We start from the raw sequence: 6,865 nt of genomic DNA, 5'->3' as shown, positions 1-6,865 counted from the left end.
AAATACAATTTACCTATGAAAAATACTTCAGTAATAAACCAATAATATTTAATAATACTAGTAATTACAAAATATATTTCTATGAAATGCTCCTTTCAATTTTTGTTGCAACTATAGTTTTGAATATTAATGATATATAAAAAGTTCATTCTATTTTTGGTACCAAGTGCCGATAAACAAATGGTATAAAATTTATTGTTCTAAGGGATGGGATTTGAAGGAAATAGTTAGCATTATTTGGTACTTTTTTAGTCAACAGTAGGTATGCTACACGGGCGGTACATACATATCACACATCAAATTAGCATTTCCTAAAACTGAGTAACTGTAAAATTTTATTCATTCATTCATTTATCAATACATATGTACATGTAAGTGTAAAACGCAATTTTTTTCACCAATAATACTGAAGAACCGTGTGCAAGTCTACTAAAACATATCAGTAGGCAGTAATCGTTTTTGTGTAATTTTTAACACGATCATTAAAACACATTAGTTTGAAGAGTGTATTCAATATTACAATTTCATCATTTATAACTTTTCGGAATGACTAGTTTCCTTTCATATTAGTACGTAATGTTACCAAAAATGAGATTGAGTATTGTGTGGTGTCTGTGGTACTCGCGTAGATTTTCTTTGTTGTTTTGAAAAGATGGATTAATGTCAGGGAAACGTAATCGTTTTGCTAATCTACGATGCAATGATACGAAATGAAGGTACTCATTTGGAGTAAAGAAGGGAAGCAAGGAAGAATGCATATAACTCAAACTAGGCACGCAAATATAACCCGTCCAAAGGTCGCGTAGATTTTGCCACTGTAATCAAGTTTAAAGAAGTACCTAGACATCGACATTTCTCAGTTTCATTCCTATTCTAATTCGTTTTGGCACATCGAAATGATGAAGTTGTTTGTTGTTGAAACAGTGCTCTTTTGTCATCAACGCAATTTTTTTGATTTTGAGCTTCTTGTTCAAGAGACAACGTAAGAAACTTGAAGGGTGTCGCGTAGCTAGATTTTCCCTCTACCCAAAGAAAAAATAATATCCACTTAGATTAGGGCAAGGTTGCGTTTTATTCAACTGAGAAAATATGTGAAACATACATAGTATGTAAGATGTGTATCTATCCAATAAATGGATTTACAACAAGGTGTATGAACAACTCATTTTAATAGTAGGTCTACAGAACGTACATTGATCGCGTAGCTTTTGTTTGTAGTTTTAAGTCAACAACACTCTAGACAGTTTTCTATATGTCTCTTGCTGCTGTTAATTTTATATAAATCGGAGAATAATTTGAATATTGCACCGATGAAAAAATAACATTGTTTCAACACTTCTTCACGAGTTTATTGAATAATTTTCAAATTAGTATTATTTCAAGTTTGCTAAGTATAATAAAAATTTGATATTCTTCAGAAATATTGGTTTATCTGTTCTAGATTTATTGTATGCAAAATTTTGAAATGTCAAAACCAGTTCGATTTTAACCAACAAAAATTAATCGAAATTTATTTTTCTTGTGTTGTATGTATGTACCCCCCTGTTAACCTACTGATAGAATTTATGCTGTTATGGTGTTAGTTTACCTCGTTTACATTTTTGAATGATTTACAATAGTACGTTACCTTAATCCACTATTCTTACAACTGCTAATATGGAGACTTTCTTGTTATTTATCAAATATTCTATATTACATTTACAATATTACTTGCTATTCTAGTTATATATATGTGTGTGTTTTTGATACACTTATGGTGTTGTTAGATTTTTCGTAACTACATACAGTGCAAGTACAGTTCCTATCTTTATTGACAGATAATGGACATGCTAATGCATTTTCTTCTTATTTGCCTTAATATTTGTTCCATATATTTTGAATGAAATCGAATAATATAAACTGTTAATAATAATTAAGTGTTGCGATGGTAAATATAAAAAGGATTTTTTTTAATTTTCTGTCCTAATTTTGCACTACCAAGCGTTTAGATGCGCCTTAAACTATGGTTACGTACTTATTAATTGATTAATTGCGTTTATTAAATTGAATGTTTTGATTAAACGGCTCTTAATTATTTGGCGCTTTTCTAAATAATAGTAATTATTTAATTTACCTTGAATTGCATATTTTCATTCACATAATCATGTGCTTCTAATCGTAGTCGTGACTATTACTAAAATCTATTTTGAGACAGTAAGATAGGTACATTTATTTTTTTTTTATAATTTATGATCAAATAGCAACATTTTTTTTTAGTATAATTGTATAGTAAATTTTCGATTATATTGGAGTATATTTTTTATAATTATTCGTATGCATTGGTTGATGTGTAAATATGTTTTATTTGTGCTGTTGCAATATGAACAACAATGTGTAAATTTCTGCTGTTATATTAAATTATGCGAAAATACTAACGTAAGCATTAAACACACGCTAAATATAAATTACATTTTGTTTTATATACACTATAATGAAGCATAATTCGCTTATTTAACTAAAGAGAATGCTTTTGTAATTTTATGAAACGCGAATTTTTTAAAAATNTGTGATTTTTCGAATTGAATTATTTTTATGATCGTTCAGTATATGGAGGTGCTTTATTCATATAAAGCGAATGTGAAAAGTAATTAAAATATTGACTCAATAATAAAAATAAACATCGAAATTTTCATAATTACGCATAAAAAAAGGCTAAAAATTACAGTGCTATTTTAAATTATGATTTTCCAAGTCGTAGCAAGTAATAATATGCATATGTATTTTGTTAATTGCAATTTACATGAAAATATTGTCATATAACATAATTTCTTCGGTATACAATGTTGAGGGATCAATAAAACGCAATGCAGCAAATAGAACCGTCCATGTTTCTGATAAGTACACAAAGGAAACTCGGAACGCCTGGAAATTTCCAGAACCAAATTCGATAACAGTTTGCTGAACATCAGCTCGAGACAGAGAGGCAGTTATACATATTTTCTATTGAAAAAGAGATAGAGAGAGATGACGAACAGAATGTTTAAGCAAATTTGTTTAACGATCTTTTGAGGCACGAGGAGAGTCAACTGAATGGAACAGTCCAAATTGTTCTAGAACAACTTGGTGGGGACCGGAACCTATATAAACTCTAAACCCTCCAAGTTCGACCTCAAAGTTGAATGTAGTGCCACGAAAACAACAGTTAGTGAAGTGATACCCATCATCCAGCAGCATCATGGTAAAGCAGGCCTGCTTCAACGTATGGGAGTGTACACTGGGCTCAAACAGGATTTGTATACCTATTACCTAAAATTTTTCTTATAGATTTTGAATTGCGTAGGTTTTAAGTATATATTCATATTTTGACTAAACAATTTGGAACATAAGGTGTGGTTTCAAAATAATTTTTGATAAAGCGTTAACCATATAAATTCCAAATTCGTTTAAAGCCCGCTTAGCTTTTTATAAATATGATATTCAGGTGCAAGCTAATGCTAGAAGCAACAAAATTTAACATCGTATCAACACGGAAAATTGTCATTAGCAAGCACGCTAGACCATTAATTTGGTATCAAATTGTTAATTAATTTGCAGAGAATTCGAGTATGATGCCGTTACCTAAATATAACTTCCACGTCAACACGTTTCGAGACAAAATGGCCGACGGTTAGGGTGTGGTCGGTCGCCATGTTGTCATTAACAATAATCCACGTTTCAATGCAATTCTCAGAGAATAACCAACAAAGGCAAATTTAATAATACGGCCGTGTTTGTTAAAAAAGGTTTGATATTAGTTGATAAGTTCCATTTTAGCTGTGATTTTTTACAATAATTAATTGATAATAATCGATGATTGTTTTTGATGGTGTGCTTGCACGCCTTAATGTATCAAATGTTTCTTTAACAAAAATTTCAGAAATCTAGCAGTCGATTCGTAAACAGGGAAGACGAGATTTTTGTAGTACGTAATTCCGCAAAGTTGATGACTAGGGTGACGTCATCGTGCCCCTATTTTTTCTAATCATTACAATCGATCGATGCGTCATCGTGTGTTGCCGAATCATCGTAAAATCAAAAAATCCTGCTTGGACTTTTCAAGTGATTTAATTAACAGTTTAAAAACTACTTATTAGAACATGATGAATAATATCAATTATAAATGAATTTTAGATCTTAATTTGTAGGCAGGACTTTCTAACGACCCGTGTGTTAATGTCTTTATTTTTATTGCAATCTAAAAGTAATTTACTTTGATTGATTATTATTTATTACTGAACATTTATTCTCTGTAAAACTTACTAACTTCGTCTTACAACTGGCTGTAAAAATGACAATTTCTTAGAAATATAAGTAAACAGTCGCTCATTGGCGTTTGTACTAAATAGCAAAAGAATAATTAAATAAAACACTTACATTATCGTCTTCTGATAATTCTGGATTACTGTTTATTATTTTGTGAACCAATTTCCCCATTTTGTTTGCCTAAAAAATACATTTTTATTACAAAACAATAGTAGGTAATGATCTGAATGAAGCATAGAATCTACAGGAAAAAAGTAAGTACCAATTTTACTTGTTTGATGGCTTGTTCTCTATTTTCTAGTAACACTCGTTTTTATTCAGTAATATTAGAGACTTGTAAGGACCAAGGAATGATCCTTTAGGGCATTTCTTTCTACATCTAGTTGCTTACTACAATATTTATAAACCATCTTACAGACGAATCTCTGATATTAATTTACACTTAAACTGACGATGATGCAAAGAACAAAGTGTTAAAATAAAATACGAAAAACAACAAGATTGCTTTAATAATTATGCGATATACGATTAGGTATTTCAAGAGGCCTCTTCGGTATTACTTAATGTGAGCAAAATAATTGGGTATTGGGCATCAGTATAAAATAGAGCTATTTGATAAAAATTGAATTTGAGAATTAAAAGAGTAGGTACATTCAGAAAAAATACATTGGTTGATACGTTTATTATGTATACGTATTTACAAGGACAAGGGTTAATATTCCTGATGTATTAAAAATTTTATTATAGTAGATGCGCAGATCCTGCGATTAAAATAAAATTTCCACAGATTTGTGGTTGTTGAGTTTAGAATAACTGGTAAAATAGCCCCTATATGTCATATGAAGCGTGTATGTAAATGTATTTCTTTATATTAAAATAAGTGAAATGTAGTCCCCATTCCCGCAGGTTGAAGGTTCTTTAGTTTAAACTAATTAAAAAACAGCCCCTGTAGACCCTGGTTAACGGTTTATGACATTGAATAATTGAAATAGCAGCTTCTATGCGTTACAGGATTAAGGTCCTTAAAATTAATATAATTGAAGAACATCCCCCTTTTTCTACAGGTTTACAATAATTGAGATTAAAATAATTATAGTTTATGGTTTGTTACTGAATAATTGAACAAATGGCTTCTAATTTTTCACAGGATTAATATCCTCCGGATTAAAATAATTGAATAAGAACTCCTGGTAACCCTGTTAACGGTTTATGTGATAGATTAATTAAAAACATCCCATTTTCCACAGGATTGAGGTCCATTGAATTAAAATAATTGGAAAACATCTCATTCCTAAAGGTTTATAGTCACTGAGATTAAAATAATTGGAAACCCCTCTTGTCCCTGGTTAATAATTTATGAGATAGAACAATTGAAGAAATGGTATCTTATTTCCCACAGGATTAATATCCTTGATATTAAAATAATTGAAAAACATCCCCCATTTTCTACAGGTTTAAAATAATTCAGATTACAATAAAAAAGCCCTGTTGGCTCTCGTTTATGGTTTATGTTACAGAATAATTGAACAAATAACATCTAATTTTTCACAGGATTAATTTCCTTCGGATTAAAATTATTAAAAGATCTGTTAACGCTTTTAACGGTTTATGTGATAGATTAATTTCAAAAAATCTTATTTTCCACAGGATGAAGATCCTTTGAATTAAAATAATTGAAAAGGTTAAAGGTTTACAGTAATTAAGATTTAAATAATTGTAAAACCCCTCTTCCCCGTTGTTAACGGTTTATGAGATACAATAGTTGAAGAAATGGTATCTAATTTTCCACAGGATTAATATCCTTGAGATTAAAATAATTGAAAAACATCTCTCAATTTCTATAGGTTTGCAATATTGTAGATTCAAATAATTGAAAAACAACCCCTATTGACCCCGGTTAACGGTTTATGAGATAGAATGATTGATAAAGAAATCTATTTTCCACAGGATAATTAAAGTCCTTCTGATTAAAATGAATGAAAACATCCCTTATGTCCTAAACGTTAACAGTAATTGAGATTAAAATAATCAAAAAATGCCTCTGTTGTCCCTGGTTAATGGTTTGTGAGACAGAATAATAACATTAATGGTATTCAATTTTCAATAGGAATGTCCTTCGGATTAAAATTTTTGAAAGGATTTCCTCTTTCCTGCAGATTTATAGTAATTCAGATTAAAATAATTGAAAAAATAGTCCCTGTTGACCCTCGTTAACGGTTTATGAGATAGAACAATTACAAAAAGAAAAATCCTATTTTCCACAAGATTAAGGTCCTTCCAATTAAAATAATTGAAAAATATCCCGTATTTCCTATGGGTATACTGTAATTGAAAGCAAAATAATATTAAACAACCGTTGTTATATTTGTTTTATAGTAAAATTGAAAACTGCTATTTTGGACAGGATTAAGATGTAGATTAATGTAATTGAAGGACATTCCTTATTTCCTACAGATGTACTGTTCTTGTGATTAAAACAATTGAGAAACAGCCCCTTTTGTCCCTGGTTAGCGGTTTATGAAACATAATAATTGAAAAACGGCTCCTTTTTTCACAAATAATTACAACACATCCCCATATTTCC

This window comes from Agrilus planipennis, unplaced genomic scaffold, assembly GCF_000699045.2.
Source record: "Agrilus planipennis isolate EAB-ADULT unplaced genomic scaffold, Apla_2.0 scaffold72, whole genome shotgun sequence".
In the NCBI taxonomy this organism is placed as follows: Eukaryota; Metazoa; Arthropoda; class Insecta; order Coleoptera; family Buprestidae; genus Agrilus; species Agrilus planipennis.
Note: the sequence above shows the minus strand (reverse complement) of the source record.